The following is a 17750-nucleotide window of genomic DNA, read 5'->3' on the forward strand; positions in this document are numbered from 1 at the left end:
GATTAACACTGTACACGTAGGTTACCCGTAATTAAATACACTTCGGTTACTCGACGCCATCGATGCGAAGGGCAAGCGTGCAAGCTAAGCGAGTAGCCTCGCTCAGACAGTCGGTGTGTGCTGTCTACCTGCGAAATGCTGTCGCAACAGTCGCATCGCGGCTCCCGGCCGGTCTCGCAAGTAGCTGAGCGCTAGTACAAGGCGCTGCTTTGTAGAACAGGCACAGGTTCGAGATAATTTTACCGAACTGGTAACTATTTCGTGGCAGCCGGCATGAAAAAAAAGAATGAAAAAAAAAAAAAAAAAAAGAGGCGACGAGAAACCGGCCCGCCGGCGCCGCCTCTCTGGAGGGAGCGTCAGAGAACGTCATATGCCAGGCGCGCTGTCATTGGCTGTGGCCAACGACGGTGCGGTTGTCGGACGGTGAAAATCTGTAGTTTGTCGCACACCGGGCATCCGATCCGGCGCTTTGGCACGGCAAAACGCCTCGGTTCCGGCTGCCGTTCAGGCACGCCGGACGCCGGACCGGACACCGAATCGGACCGTGTGTCTCCCGCTTTATGTACGCCAAACCAGGGTTAAGTCAGCTAAGAAGACCTTATCTGAAAAATATGCAGACCCAATGCAATGTTGCCATTGTTATGACCGGCCTGGAATTCAGCGTCGCTAATTCGGGCAACGTTCCAGCTCGCTTTCCTTTGTCGAGCTAATTGCCCTTCTCTACGAGAAAATGTTATCACTTCTGTCCCCTGCCACTACCTGAGCTGACCCGGGCGACAAACTATAAGCAAGGAAGGGGAGACCACTGACGTCACAAATCGACAAGAGGACCAAAAGTCTCAGGCACTGGCACCGCTATGGATATACCCACAGCCCCTCCTTGAGATGACTCTGACAACAAATATAAACCACGAGGGGAAAATGACCCTTTCCCTGGACAACTCTTTTTTGGAGGTCGACACAAGGACGCACAACCATCGCACACGCTTGCATGGGTTCCAAATTTTCCTTCACTTGTAACATTTTGGCCTTGCACGACGCCGGGGTGCCACAAGACAACATATATAGAGCTAGGCCCTGGACGGAGAGACTGCTTGCTCATCTCTTCTCGTTTTCTCACAAAGCAGCGCTCGGGCATGCCGGCAGCATGCTCAAGATGGGCCTGTGCGTGTAGTAGCACCATGCGTACTTTTAAACGTTTACGGACATCAACTCGCCAACCAAGACGTACCCATTGCAACCCCACTGCAAGACATGGTAGCAAATTGATTTGGGGGGCGTGTTGATGGCAGATATCAACTTGAGGCCATTGGTGTCCTTCATGGAATCGAGGCTCCACCCGTTTTAGGCTTCGTGAAGATGGAAGTACCCGGTGACGAACAGGCGTATCTTCCTGTCTATGTTGTTGTCGTAGCCCCACAATTACACTCATGGTGGCAAGCTGAACTAATCGTAACTCACTCCTTTGGGCTTCTGCTGAGACCTCCCTCTAAGCCCTGCTCAGCGAGACAGAACTCTACGACACGAAAAGCGGAATAATCGGCTAAGAAATATTCGCTTTAATAAATGGAAGTGGAATGCATATGGAACAATTTCAGTGGGGCGACAAGCCAGGATGTGCGGCAGCCAATGTCGTGGCTTAAAACGTTTCCACAGACTCGAGAAAGCGTCATCTTTCATATTTCGAGCGATGAGGTTCGCAGGAACGCTCTTTGTTCCCGTGACGAAGGCTGATTGCGCCATAACTACACACCACGCGGCGCAATATCAACGCCGCACAAAATATTAAAAAAAAAAAAAGATTCTCCGCTTGTGTAGTTCAAATCTAGCGCTAGTGCAGCTCCACTAACGTGAAACCTGGGGAAGTGCGAAGCAGTGATGCGCCGGTGGTTCCCTTATGTTATCCTTGTGCTATTCTTGCACAAGTGAGGAGGAATCGAGCGTTCATGGGATGGTGGCGCCCTCTCGTGCTGCGCTGGTACCAGACTGGCGTTTCAGAAGGGATTTTCACGAGTCTCTGCTGATGCCCGCATATCCAATGCGGGTATGCGCCACACTGTGATTTTATTATCGTTAATCGTGACGTAACTGACAAGCACGTGACGTTATTGATGTCGTGACCTATCAGCCATGTTAGTCGTACATTCGTAGCCTTCCATGCCAATTTTGGTATATACCAAGTGAACGAGACGCGAGTTTTCGGCAGATCTTGTTTTTGCGCGTTACCACGACGACATGAAATCACATCAAACGCCGACAGCCCCGGCCCCTAAAGTACTTCGCACTTTAAAAAGTTATGTTTTTGGTTTTAGCATTGCGCAATCCGCTACCGTGATGCAAGGTCGAGAGAGGGCGAAGTGCACATGCGCATACCTTCGCGGTGCCAATCGCACATGCGACACGCTAGATGTGTTCTATGTGGTTGCCACTTAAAGGAATACAAGAGAGGTATATTAAGTAAAGTTGCGTAAGTGAATAACGATACTGCATTAGAGGAAGCTTGGAAAGCCGGAAATGACGCAAAAAAACTGGACAGGTGGAGACACCGCCCTCCCAACCATACCAGTTTGCCCTAGAGTTATTGATTTTCGGCGTCTACTAGGCTCTAGAGCTTAGTTGTATCTCGATAAATAAGGATTACAATTCGTTCTAAAAAGAACGGAGACTCAACATACAACTCTGGAGAACCTTTCCTGTGCCAAAACAGGCCAAATATGAAAAAATACTTCTTAATCTACTTGTGTACCGGCGCAGAGATTTCGGCGCTTTATTCAAGTGAGCTTGGCGTTTATTTTTTCGCTGTAATGATAAAAACTGTTTGCAGCAAAATGGAGTTTTGAAGCTGATTTAATACTCCTTTTCAGTGCCCCTTCAAAGCTGTACGTCAATATACGCTGTGTATGGTGTTTTTTCGTCCAGTTTCAAAATTATCCTTTGCATAACAGCGCGTAATCGAGAATATACGCCACCGTTTTGCGTAACAAACGTACTTTCGAAGGCGAACTACGCCTGCATCACTGTTCAGCTACGTTTCGTTTAATCTGTGTGCACACAAACATAACTCCTTCCACCAATCAGCGGAGGGGGGGGGGGGGGGGGGGGAGACAATGAAAGTCGGCGCTCGTTACCGTCTTTCACAATGAAGTTAGCTCGAGCACTTGGTTCGACCGACACAGCGCACATTCCGATGGGTAGAAAGCCGGTTTAAAGGTACCACCTTGACACCTACGACAGCAAGGGTTTACATATATCGTAACGAGACGCGTAAATAACGCACTTCACCCTCGAGCAGCTAGCCCTCCAGGCTTGGCCTCGGAAATAGCCGCAGGTCGGTGCCTCCGCGGCACTAACACAGCCAGGACACAAATTAAAAGAGCACAATGTTTATTTACAGCAGCTTTTGGCACAGACTCGTCTGTATGATACGCACTAAACACACACACGCACACTCACATACAAAAACGCGCGGAGGGGAACGCAGGAGACAAACAAAATACAAACCATGTATTCGTACAGGAATATCACAACGTTGGGACGTAAGTACACTGGGAGATGAGGGAGGAGGAGGGAGAAAAAGAAACGAGAGCATGATGAGGGGAAGAACGTCGTTTAAACACTGCGCAGGGTTCGCAGCGCGACAAGTAACAAATGAACAAAGCGCGAAATAACACAGAAACGGACGCCGACTCCACTTCTACGTCGTATATCGTTTTTGCGTCCACCAGACGTGTTCGCAGCATCGCTCACAGTATTTGAGAAAAAAAAAAAACACATCGTAGATTGTGAAAGGAAAGAAGGGTTGTACGATTCTCCAAATAATGGCCTAGCGACAGACATATCAAACTCCCTCAACGACTTCAACCTGGCTCCCATTCTCACGACGCAATGCACCCAGAAGTTACACATCCCTAGGTTTACCGAGTGCAGCGCGACCAAGGACTGGCAGTTAAGAGTTGCCCGAGTACCGACAATTTTTCGAGAGAGGAGTTAAGCGAGCCTCTCTTCTTCGGGCACCGTAAATACATGACAAAAACGAATAAACGCCTCCATGACGGGCTGTTAACTGAACAGTGGCGAGACTATATAGCCAGTAGTTATGGAGCAAGCCGGCAAAGAACGGAGACTTGGAACAGACGAATTATAGTCGTTGCGACAGCGCGTCAACTTGCACCACGCAACAGCAAACAGAACAGCTTTTGTAAGCTGGCAGTGCCTACGGTCCAACACTACTACATTGTTTCGTAACGATGCGACACTGGAGTGGAAGCTACAGCTTCTTTCTGGGGTTTTACGTGCCAAAACCAGTTCTGATTATGAGGCACGCCGTAGTGTAGGGCTCCGGATTAATTTGGACCACCTGGGGTTCTTTAACGTGCACGACAACGCAAGTGGAAGCTACAGCTGTCCGTCAGCTAATCAGAAGCGGTATCATGCGAATGCCCCTTCACCACGTGTCCTTTCAACGTCAGAGCAGCGTTGGCGTCGCTTTCCTAGTGCCAAACGTTTGTTGGCGCAGTTCATTAGGGAAAGGAAAGGGGCGCGGAACGTGTCTCGAGATAGCTTCAGATTTCGCGGACGCAAACGGGTTTGCGTACGCAAAGCGCCACGCCCGGGTTGCGTTTTGTGCTCTTCTGGGATTCTTTTGAATACATTTTTGCGTTCTTTTTTAAACAAGCCCGGCGGTTTGAGTCCAACTTTGCGTACGCAACCTGGGCCGCGATTTTGTAGCGAGGCATTATGACTTATTTTACTCTAGTCTTATCATCCACCGCTCACGGCCGGCTGATCCCGTTGATAACGCGAGCGGCCCGTCGCTCCGACCACTCACAAAGCGCGATAAGCGCGAAAACGCATTATTACCGGAAAGGCATCGCAACAAAATACCGGCCCTGGTCATCCAACAGCACTAAGACGGAAGGAGGGCGTATTGCGAGTTGAGCGAGAAACTTCGGCCGATCGACACGGCGTTAACGCCCCAATCGCAAGGAACAAGTTTCCGACGGATTTTCGGCGTCTTCTTCAAGAACGCTCGCTCGACCGCCGAAGTCTGGCCCTGCCAGATCCCAGCGCAGACACCTAATGTGGCTGGCGAAGCATGAAAACCGGTAGACGTCGTGCGACGATCTGTCGTAAACTTGTTCATTGTGGTTGGGCCTTTAGTGTGGCGAGCAGTAGCACTAGCGCACTAATTCAGCACCAAATGCGTCTGTGCGACTCTCCGATGTTTGTGGCCGAAACAGCATGCGTGAACAATCGCGCGCACACGAAAATCTTCATATCGACAGCTTGACGTGGTAGCACCGACCGCGGCCATCTACTGCACTGCGAACCACAGTCCAAGGTAAATATACCTGGTAGCGAAGCTTCTATAGAAGCCCATACGTTCAAAACATGGCGGTTCATCTGCGGTTCATGGGGCTTAGCGCCATCTGTGTGAGGAGGGAACACTTCCGGCGGAAGAAAAATAATTTGACGTCATATCCGTTTATAACACAGGTGGCGTCATTTTGCTCTCAAAGGCGCGAAATTTGTTTCCGAAGGCCTGCCATTACAGCTGTATATTGTATTCAAATGCCCCTCCATTCGAGCTTTCAGCGCGGAAAGCGATGCAGGAAAAAGTTCAGCCGTACGTACGGGTGTCGAAATCGCATCACTGCACGGAACATACTTTCTTTGGAGGCCGACGTTCGCTTTGGGCCTAGAGTGCTCGTACTTTCGTCGGACGCCAAGCCCGTCGGCCAGCGCTGTCCCATGAAAGCAACTGAACAACTATCTGGCGGTCACAACTCACTACTTTTGACTGAACAGGTTAAGAAACACAGAAACTATCCCCGTCACCAAATTCAGATAAACGTCGACAAGCAAAGCAACACAACATGTGAGGGGGCGTGAACTTTACGAGCGCGCCTTTCTGTCCACTTCAAGAGCTGCATTGCATTGCAAGTGATAGCAACGCCCGCCGCTATCGGTGGGCGCTGAAAAAAGGTATTTATTGATAATTATCAAGTAGAGTAGAGTTCTTTTTTCGCCATGCGTATATAAAATTGATTAGGAATTTTATTTTCGTTGAATGAATCAAACTGTGTCGCGCTTTAATTAAAAAACGCTTTTTTTCTTTCGCAATGTTTGTTCCCTCCAAACATAGTCGCGCTTTAATCGCTGCTCCCATAACCACCCTTGCTGATGTCAGTGACAATTCGTTCTGAACCGCTTTTCGCCCGAAGCTTCGCGACCATTTGGATCTGCCTTGCAGTCTTCAAGCCTCCTAGACTGTGTCGAACCTCGTAGACGGTGGCTGCAGCTGATAGTGTAATCTATACCACCGAACCGGGCGTGCACTACGTGCCGAAGGCAATGCCGGCGTCTGTTGCCGTAAATAGTAGGCGTCTTCATAACCAGCCCTTGGTTGCGCCGCAACCGGCACGATCCATCAGCTCGCACCTGTCCCTCAGAAACCAAGCAACCCAAGAGTACACACGTGTACACAAACCAGCTTAATCGCGATTCGCTGCCATCGTAGAAACATCGGCTGCTGAAGCAGTGACGGCGTCTACGCTGCTTACTGTCGTGAACGCACCGCAAACCCTTCGCGCAAAATCAGGCGAGATGGTTTCGGATGCGCGGCGCCTGCGGGCACAGAGGTGCCACTGCTCCGTTTTTACGACCTCCCGTGTCATCACTTTGCGGCACTGCCATGTAGAAAGCGCACTGTGCCAATCGGCACGCTGCCGGTTGCCTTGACGTTACTTTGCCAACAGAAAAATGACTAACGCTGCAGATTTTTTGAAAAAAAAAAAAAAGAAGAAGAAACGCCACTGTGCGAATGCTCTCGGTGCACGATTTGGCAGGTCAAAACGTGTGCGAACCGTCGAGAGGAAATACGGTGCACCCAGAGTAAAGTTTCCGCTTGCATAATCAGAATTTCGGTGTTTAGGTTTAGGTTAGGCAAGCCGGGCGGCGCATAGCGCAACCACCGCCACCCGGTATGCAGGCAATACGGCTACATTTCTCGCTAGACTCCGTCTCGCTAGTTTCGTGCAGCAATACGGGCCCCTAAGCGCGGCACAATCTCAAGGTAATAGTGTCGAAAGATTGCGAAAGTTTCCAATGCGTACTCGGAGAATAAAAATCCCTATGCCGAGCAACAGAGACAGGGATACACATGTGGATGACATTGAATCCTTCGCCCAGTAGGGCTCCGTTTTGATATTTGTGCGCTTTCATGTGCTCTGAAATCTCAGAAATTTTGCGTGTTTCTTGCCACCATTAAAAAGCAATTCGGTATCAAACGAACTACCTCAGGTGCAGCACCATCTACGTATTTACAATAGCATAGCCTTTGAGATCTGCTTTTGCTTCAAGAGAACCGTCGGTGAAAGGTGCGCTTTAGACATGACTAATAATAATGTTATAATAACAAGAATAATAATAATAATAATGTTAAAACAAAATAGTCTACTATGAAGATTTTTTTTTTTTTTGCAGTGTGCCATTTGTATTTCGTTTTTGGTTATACCCAATTTCGTTTGGGCAAGCATGACACTCCCAAATAAGCATATCTGGAAGCAACAACCCGAGAATATCCTACTGAGGATGTTGCTCGGATATATGTCAAGTTAGGTTCATGATAAGTCCAGCAGATGTGTTTAAATTTCACTCTGGGCATGGTGCTGTGGACGTCCTCAGTACGTCCCATAAAAAGTTAGGACATTCGGATCTTTCTGGGACATCCACGAGATGGTTTGTGTTGTCTGGGCACTTAGCTGCAAATGGAGAGCTAATGAGACGGAATCACAATCCAACTCCACAGTGCAGGCCACAATGGCGATTTTGGACATATATGGCAGCGCTTTGCCTTTCAGCTACTTCTGCGTGTGACGTCGATTAGAGCACAGGCCTGCAAAGAACTGCCCTCTTTCGCAATGTGCATCTCTTGCGTGATGGTTGCCAGCATCACTTCGCGGACTAAACAAGTGCAAAAACCTGTCGCGATAACATGACTAAATATCGCGCACTGCCCAAACATGCCGTTCCTACACACGAGAAAAAACATAGTAAAGGGGAGGGTAAAACCTATTTTGACTTCTTTAGTCGGCCACGGCGGGACCATATCGAACAACACAACGCGTTCGCTCCTACCATGCACACGCAAACAATGCTTCACTCTACGAGGCAGGTCATTCGCGAGTTTTTGAAAGCCCCTGCTTAACTCTTTGCACATCAAAACAGCCGACTGGCTGGTCGCGACACAAACTGTCCGTGCGACTGCGACCCTCTTTCACAAAACTGGTCAACAAACACTCGCGCTATAAACAGAAAACGCAGCCAAAAATAAAGTGTTCGCAAAGCACATTTGTCAACAAGAGTTCCCCAGCCGTATTTTACGAAGGCCAGCAACCACCTTAAATGTAGCTAGCAGATGACACTTCACACCGCCCAGTGAAAGCGGCGACTCACGTGCAGCAGTCCTGAAGCCCCTCCCACTTCACAGAAAACGGCGAACCAATCACGTCGCAGTCAAGTAACGTCCGTAGGAACGTTATCGTTGCGTCATCACTCGGTGCACTGGTAAGTGGGCCGCCTGCTGTCCCTTCTTCGCAACAGCCGAGTTAGTGAGCGGCGAGGCATTGTCCCAGTTCCAACAGCAATGCACGCATGCGCACATATACACACACATACACGCACAGGCACACGTACGAGTGACAGCTATGGCTGGCGTACGTCCCTGAAGGTCACCCATTCTGCAGCCGACCATGACACAGTGGGCGACCTGCGTTTCCGCCACAGGTGAAAAGATTCGACTCTTGCAATGTTACTGTACACCGCCACACATATGGCACCACCACGAGCATCAAGCATGGTTGGCACAAAGCTTTCCACGCAGACACTGGCAAATTTGCTTGCAAAGAAACCTAGGATCACACCACTGCCCATAATCTTCGTCTACTTCTATCCGAGCAGGTACATTTTCTTTTGTCTGGTTGCCAACATCTTGCCAAATCCTGGAAGCAATAATTTGGTACCACTCACTGCTCCTCTGTTGAACGGTAGTATAGCATGTCAATAAAGTCTGCAAGGCAAAATGTTCATTCCCGCCAATAATACAGTCCTCACAGCCTCGGGAATCTGCTTCACTCCTCGTCAAAGACCTACATACTGACCAATGTAAATAATGATTGCATCCTCCAAGGTTATCACCCTTCGTAAGAGGAACTTCTAATGAATGACCAGCCTTATACTCCTCCACTTTTGCTTGGTTATGTAGAATGCATCCTGTATGTGCCATGGAGCAAGTGCCTCTCTAGCTCCAATCCAGTACTGCCCAGTGTATCACTTGCTCAGTTTCTACTTCTTTGATCGGTGTGCAATGCCTTCTTGAGTGCGCTTTCAATAACATGCCCACTAGTTGTGTGCCAGCTAGCAGTACTTTGTGCAAAATGTTCTTGTTGAGCCTCAAACATGGCACGTACCCACAAATGGGGGATGGGGCCCAAGAATCGGGCAGTTGGAAGAAATGCAATAAAGATACAGAAAATAAAAAGGTAGAAAAAATGAAAACTGGAAATGAAAGAATTGTGCATCTGAGTAATCAGACAAAATAAATAGCCAATAAATTTAAAAGAGAATTCATTAAACAATTCAGACCACGAAGAACTTGGAAAAAAGATAATAGTGAAAATAAAGAAAAAAATTTATATGCTAATGTTTTATAGCTTGTATAAAATCGAATACAGTATCAAACATCCCTGCAGCTAGAACCTAGTGCCGATGCTCCAAAGGAGAGTGAGCCTAAACTTAGTTCCAAACAAAGTTTTCAAAGTAGTGTGAAGCTTCAAGAAGCATTTTTCTTTGAATAAATCCACAAGAGAATAAAAAGCAATGGTCAATCGATTGCTTTTCGCTACAGAAACAACACAGAGGAACGGCACCATATCAGGTCTGTATAAATACTAGACAAAGGTGGACATGGCAACATGACCTTGCAAATGAAACCTCGAGATGTCTTAGGGGTACCAGGGAATCTTCCATAATAATAAAAAACATGCTGAAAGTCAGAGAACATCATTGATGGTTTGATGAAATTGCTAGATATTTAAAATTTTCTTTACCTAATTGAGGTGACATAAGCCAGAGCTGGCATAATAGTTCATTGAGAGATGCTCGCACTACTGAATCAGCCATTTTATTTGAGTATAACCCACAGTTGCCAGGAGCTCATAATATTCTAACAAGAAGTAAGGGTTGGGGAATGAATAAGAGGAATGCCCCCAAGACAGCTGAATTTGAGGATGTTGTGAGTACAGCAAAGAACAAACTGAAAGAAAATGATCTCTTAAGAGCAGTCAATGCGAAAATACATACCTAACTTACTCGAATATAGGTCGACCTGTTTTTCTTGAAAATGTTACCCAAAATGAGCTATCAATCTAGATCCGTGACTAAAGAATGTCAACCTATTTGTGAAAAAAAATTACCAAAAGTATCCAGCGAATGGAGTTCCTCCATCGTTCCCGGCATAAAGCTAGTCTGGAGATTATCCACACCTGCTTTAAGAAATGGTGCATATCCAATGCACTCAATGGCACTTACGACAACGTGTTTGGGGTGCCAAGGACAGCTGCAAAGCATCCGATGAGGACGACATCTCTGGCAGTTCCTTGCAGCTTATGTTTTTCTAAAAAGATATGGGCCAACCTATATTCGTGTTCAACCTATTTTCTAATAAATATGGTAGTCACCAAGCTCAGTTTCCAAGATGGGAGTGAAATTCGGAAGCCATAAAGGAGAAGACCGGCAAAGGGGAGAAAATACCTACCCCAGCCTTCTCACACAATGAAGCACCAGTAGCTATAACAATACAAGCAAGGTAATATTGGTTTATATTTAGATACCAGAATCACTGAACCTTATCATTTTGTGACAAAAATGTCATAAAACTCAATCTTAAAGATTTTGATTGAAGATTAAAGATTTTGATGCACCATCTGAGATGCATGAACTTAAGGCCAATAAGCGACAAAAGGAAGTAAGGATCAGCAATGAACGCATACCAAGGTCATCCGAGTGAAGAATGAAAAGCTTTTTTCGTGCATGATGTGACTGATGGTTGCTTCCACAGCAGGTATCTTGCACATTGACAGAGAAATAATTTAACACCAAACAATATTGTTAGCTTATGCTTATGACAAAACTTTAGCAGTTAGACATACACCGATATATCTGTCTTAAGACTAATATTATTTTAGAATGAACACTAGGCCTCCACTTAAGCTAAAAAAGCAAGAGTTCTTCAATTGAAATGTTTGAACAGATAAAACAAGTTTTCAGTAACACAACAATGTCGGGAGAAAACTAAGGAGCCAGATATAAGTCTGTTGCTGCAGAATGAATCGGTTGGCAATATTTTGAGAGACACTATGGTAGGGAAAGATTAAACGAGAGACTTCCCAATTTAAAATACATTCCTTTGAAAGGTTGTCTGTCACATAATTTTTAGTCAATTGAATAAGAGTGAATATTCTCAGATAAGAGGGGATCTGAGAGCACACGCGGGAGCAGGGATCCATGTCCACATCATCATAATCATGCACATCATTAGTGAGGCATCCTGACCGAGGCCAGTTAAGAGCAGTAAATGGACCTGCATAGTGAACATTGAGGGCAAGGGAATGGTTTATATTTTATCATGCAAGGAATGTGGATGATCAGAAATTTCAGAAGTCACACCAGGTTTAATGCAAAAGTTCCATATCATTTACATAGCCCTTTCTACTGCATCAGCAAGGGACTGAGGAAGGGCCACATCTGCTCCTCAGGGCTAACGGGCTGTGCAACGGTGCAGTCACGAGTTTCTTGCCTGAACCTCAGCAATAGTTTCTCGACGGAAGCAAGAACTTTGTTCAACGATTTCAATAATTTAAACTTCCCATGCCTTTGCAAAGCAGCACAGGCCTAGCTCTGCAGAAAAGACAGTACCTTTCTAACCCAGATTTAGGGTAACCCGAATTGTGATTCTAATAGCAAGTGCGGCATCAGGGAGAAAATCAACCACCTTTAATGCTATGTCAACATCACCAACACTTGAGGCACTGAAGATAGACTAGGTGCCAGGCCTTGTTTACAGTAGGTTTGACTGACCCAGCAAAGGTAATTACTGACTCAGTCGGAATTTGCTCCCCCACAATGCTTCCACACCAAAAGGCCAAAACTGCCCCTGCCACTGAAAGCATATCCAGTATATGTACGACTTGGCTTGAAGAGGGAAGGTATGAACAAGCTCACCGAATTTGCAGCAAACACAGAGCACTTGAGAAGGCCTTGTGCACAGGCCTGGTATAAAGAAAAAGCGGAGAATACCTCTGTAGTCAGACTAATGAATTTCTTATCTTCTGGAAGTGGCCCAGATATGTCCAATGTTCCGCAATGATACCCCTATTGGCCAGCACAAGAGCAATAGGAACGGAGCTGACGGAACTGTCCAAGAAAAGCTACACTGACAGGAGGAGCAGAAGATGACAAAGGAAAACCCCCAACCATGGATAAGAATGACATGAATCTTGCTAATTAGCTAAAAAACACTATTAGGAAACAAATGATAAAGAGGTAATGAGAAAGCGCCAAAAAGAGAGATAGCAAACCACCCGATGCTTGACCACAGTCCTGAGTAGAGGTGTGCGAAGAGATTGAACCTGCGATTTACTCGCGTGTCCATACAGCGATCCGGTCAGTCATGACAAGTATGGCACCAAATAGAAGAAAAAGGGGTTAATCAGTGAGAACAATTGTAAGGGCAGCCACATCTTTTAAACTGGGTTTAAGAAGAATGCACACGCTCGGATACAAGCAGACAAGAACATTCCCGGGTCACTTTGTGCGGAGGCCTTAGTGTCAACAATCACCCCTCTGCACTTTCATACTAAAACAGGAATCAATGAAATGAAAGTGATGGCAAGATGTGCAAAAGAAGCAGGCACTCATTTTCGGGTTTTTAACAAGTTTCTCTCTCTCTCCCACACATGCACACACACATTCAAAATGCTGGCAACAGCCATCCGCACACCAGGCTAGCCCCCAGTTGGGCATCACGCATGTGATTGTGACAACAAGAAGGTGAATAAGCTCCATTTAAATAAAGAAAACAAGGAGTTAAACACCAATAAGCATAGTTTTGCTTGTATTGACTGCCGATGCGAATTGCCTCGGATTATCTGAAGTCAAAATCAGTACAGACAACAGCAAAAAGAAGAAAATTTCACATGCCATTTTTGCCAAGTCACAGTTTGCAGCACAATGGAGGACACATTCAACAGCTCCCTAATGAGAAAGTAAACATGCCCACAGCAACCAACGTTTCAGTCCCATTTGACACTTTCAGATATTTTCAATAAACAATTCTACAAATCTAACTGTACACAAGACTAAACATGTCTCCTAGTGTCCACACATCACATTATATAAAAACCACATGCCATCCAACATGCACTCTAAGCAGGCAGGTCACGGGATAATTTGTACATGTAACAGGCACAACAGCACGAGTGACAAGCAGAGGGGTATGCATTCATTCATCTCTTGATCAAAGTACATAAATTATCATACTGCACAGATGTCACAGAACTAATAAAAGAGAAAAAAACATTAATGTGAAAGTACCTATCTATCTGGTGGAAACAAAATGACATAACAAAGTCTATAAAGGTGAATGTGTTAACCCCTCTGTCACATAATCAAGATTCTCATCATGCTCAGCTCCATCATGAGCTCACTAGCCCTGCCAGTGGCCCCATGATAAAAAATGAAGCAGAGATGAGAGATTTTCCCCTGAATGCTCTCGTACAGCAGGCAATGAAGCTTCGTATGCACAAATGTCTGGGCGAAATTGACACACAAAGAAAATGGTACAAGCACAGAAAAGGCAGGCAGCCCACATGCTCCTGACCACTTCTCTCTTCTAGCTCCACTGCAGCCAAACATCAGCCAACTATTTTGTTACCTTCAACCCCTGCAACCAATGTGCAGCCCGAAAGAATAAATGCTATTGCATTTAAAAATAGAAGGATGGCCAATGCACCGATGCCCGGCAAATCAAATATTGCAGCCTTATTTTTAAGCCAGTTCCGAGAACTGAAGGCATACCCAGAGCCTCAAACACAAATGTCACTTAACATCCTGCCTCCCAATTCTAATTTGCCAATTTTAGCTGGAGCATGAACTGTTCAGCACCACTACACTTTGGAGCAATGACAGCGCATTACAAGCCTTCAACTTGGTGCACATGTAGGCAGGACACTTCTCACAGACCCAAGAATGCTTTCTAAATCCCAGCTTTTTTTTTTTTTCTTTTTTTTTATGACACAGTCTGAGAAAAGCAATCTGTAATGGTGCAATGTTTACAGAAGACACTTCCTAGTTTCATATGGGCTGTGTAAGAGAGAACTACGAGTAGACAGGCAAATCACTGGCACTAAATCTTGCAAACTAGAGATTATCACTCTATGACGTGCTGTTATGGGCCAAATTTGGACTTGCATATCAGCACCACATGAAAAATGTAAACAGCACTATCAGACACTAACTGCATATAATGCTTGGCAGGGCCAGTACAGGATAGACATGAGACAAGTTGCTTGCATCCGAAATTTAGAGATTGGGAGCCACAAACACTTTCTTTTGTGAATGCCAGCAAAAGCAATGGTCTGATCCATACAGAAGTTCTGACATTTTTTTTATTAAATAGGTGGTCTGATAAGGTGTGTAAAAACTGGCGTCGATGAAAAAAAAAAAAAAAAACGATTACATTGCTATTACATTGTAACCCAGTCAACTCATTTACTACCTTTCATAATTTTTAGTTACAAAACGCTCAAATATCATGCAGTGGACTCGATTTAGCTGCTGGTGGTGATGGCAATGAAGTCTTCAACCACACTACAAACAGTGCCTGCAGAGGTTTTTGTGTAGTTTGGCACTCTATGAACCAAATACCCATGCCACACGGAAGAGTTAATGTCATTAAGTGTCTAAATCTAAAGTTGGTGCTACACGAGCATTCTTAATGACATTGAACACTATAATGATAGCAGAGGTGAAAGCAGTAAGCTTGTTTTGAATCATAAAAAATATATGTATTTAACAAAAAAAAAAAAAAAAAACTGCGAGCTAGAGTACGCATTCGACAGCTGAATGAGATGGAAGAAAACACAATGTCGTAAATGGCATTAAGTTCTGACACCATTAAGTATTTCCGTGTGGCACCGCGTGAATGGTCTCAAACTTGGAAAGCATTAAGCAATTAATGTCATTTTTCGCGCCCGTGTGGCATGGGTATTTTCCTTGTGATGCATGTTTATAAAGTGGTTTACAACTACTGACTACTAATCTATAGGGGCAGCAGATGAAGCCAGCGCTAAATTGACAAAAATAAGAGCTCATGAGGAAGGTTACCCCTGTGGATATTTCCTGGCACTGTGATTCCATTTCAATGCACAAATAACAAATAATCTTAGCTGGAGCCTAAAGTATTTATGAGAAAGGCAGAAAAAATCCAAGAACATATGCACACTACGAAAAAGCTGTTCTTCATTCGAGTGAAAATTAACTATTCATTGCACTTTGCTGCAGAAATACTAAGTGGGCTGGCTGAACTGATTGTTTCATGTCCTTCTACATGTACACGCATGCACACACACACGCATGCATGCACACACGCATGCACAAACAAAGGGGCGGGAAATTCTGTCAGGTTTAAATGCCATGGGCCAGGGGACCAAAAGAAGTTACACTTGAGATCATATGTTTGTCTAGTTTCTTTGATCTTGTATTTTTAGTACCCTTTAGCAGCAAAAAATCCCATCTTCCAGTATTCTAGCACAATCCTACAAATTATGCTTTCCTTCAAATAATGTGTATTCAAATAATATGAAGCAAAGGGGAAATAAAAGCCTTTTGGGTAATATAAAACTGATAAAAATAATTAAAACTGCACCTAAAACAAAGCTGAAATACACAAACCAAGGCACCCGATGGATTATATATTGAGATCTACAATTACAGTCCTTCCTCGTTTTACAATGGCATCAACATAATCGACGTCAACCCCGAATTTATATGTCCGTAATTTGCATGTACACCTTTCCATATGTGGTAATATCCACAAAGCCCTTAGGGGATGGTAAAGAGGCACATCTCTGCCTGGATATGATAAGCATCAGTTTGCACAAAGCTATAAAGTGTGTTGCATAGAGGGTGCCTATGGGGGAAGACAACAAAAACAAGGCAGCTATTTGTGCTGATGTAAAAAAGGTCAAGTGAGGTGTGCGCTTGAAATGCACAGGCTGGCAAAATGACACGCACCAATCGGAAACTAATGAACAAGGCCGACAGCAAAGGCCTCTGCGTGATGGTCAAACAACCAAACCAATCACACAGTCAAGTATGTTTACCAGTTGTAAAGTAATCACTACACCGACACTGCCTCTCTGTGCCTGTTAACAGGGCAACTAAGGCATAGAGCGCAATACAAAAGCGAGCAAAAAATCGGACCATGAAAACAAAATTGAAGAAACCCACCGAGCACAACATGAAACAGACTGCTACAAGTAGCAAACACTGTTTTTCAACACAAAAGCACGCAGCATATGGTAAAGCATTAAAAATAGTATTATTTAAAATGCTGACAGGCCCAGCAAAAATACATTGCTACAAAAAAACAGGAAAGGGAAAAAAGAAGTAATGGGTAAAGTAAGCAAAAATAGGATCACCAATAAAAAGCTGAAGAGCACAATGCAAAACAATGCAGAATACCAGAAATGACAATGAACTCGAACGCACATACAAGCACTAGGTAAAAGACAGGGTCACCTGTAAAGCTCACATTGAAAGCTCCAGAGCACTATAATCACGACACAAACATAGAACTGGCAATAAAATAATGAAACAGTCAATCAAGCCATGCCAAAAAGTAAGCAAGAAGTCAAGCCCCATTAATCAACTTTGGCAATGGCATTAAACTGCTTAAGACAGAGCTTGGATACCCTGGCCCTTTGGACATTTTACAAAGTCGGAACAAAGTACGAAAAATAAAATAAGAATGACAGTGTGACAGTGGCGCACCGACGGGGGTGGATTCGGGGGTTCTAACCCCCCCCCTGAGGCCGACTTAACCCCCCCTTTTGTTTGACCCCTTTTCTTTCCTTACGCGTTTGAGTACTGCAACTAAGATGTAAGACACGCCATCATCTGCACACTCGCAAAAAGCGCACTTTTTTGACAATTCCCCGTGAAGAAATCGAAATTAGTGCTGTTTAGATGGTATTGGCAAACTGTCACCCCCCCCCCCTGGCAGAGATCCTGGGTGCGCTACTGCAGTGTGAAAGGAATCTTCTCTATCTTCCAAATCAAATTTAACATATCTGAACTCGTTCAAACATCAGACAATTTGACACTTCAGCCTGGAAAAACCACATGACGCTGTTGACCACATTTTGTCACAAACAAGTCAGTGGAGCTTAACAGCCATGCAATGTGCGCAGGAAGTAGCTTGTATGATGGCGATCTTTACTTCAAACTTGGTTCTACGATCACAGCGTCCTGGCAACGATGTCAAACTCATTGCAGCATGCAGTGCAATGCTTGAATGGCTGCTTTTTAACCCTCCCATAGGCAAATTTTTTGTAGATGTTACAGAAATATTGTTTTGCTGCAGTACTTTAAAAAAAAAAAAAGAGCTTTGAAAAGTTATGTTTCAAAAT

General features: G+C 45.0%; 1 long non-coding RNA gene across 1 annotated transcript; it reads right to left on the reverse strand.

Annotated features, from left to right (window-relative positions):
* Nucleotides 1–3367: 3367 nt before the first annotated feature.
* LOC125942088 (uncharacterized) lies at nt 3368–17236 on the reverse strand. The gene is made up of 2 exons (XR_007464781.1): nt 4878–17236; nt 3368–4709 (listed from the first exon to the last, which is right to left on the reverse strand). It is a non-coding gene; the product is annotated as an uncharacterized LOC125942088 (long non-coding RNA).
* Between the last annotated feature and the right edge of the window lie 514 nt (nt 17237–17750).

Source organism: Dermacentor silvarum, chromosome 1 (genome assembly GCF_013339745.2).
Source record: "Dermacentor silvarum isolate Dsil-2018 chromosome 1, BIME_Dsil_1.4, whole genome shotgun sequence".
NCBI classification, from domain to species: domain Eukaryota; kingdom Metazoa; phylum Arthropoda; class Arachnida; order Ixodida; family Ixodidae; genus Dermacentor; species Dermacentor silvarum.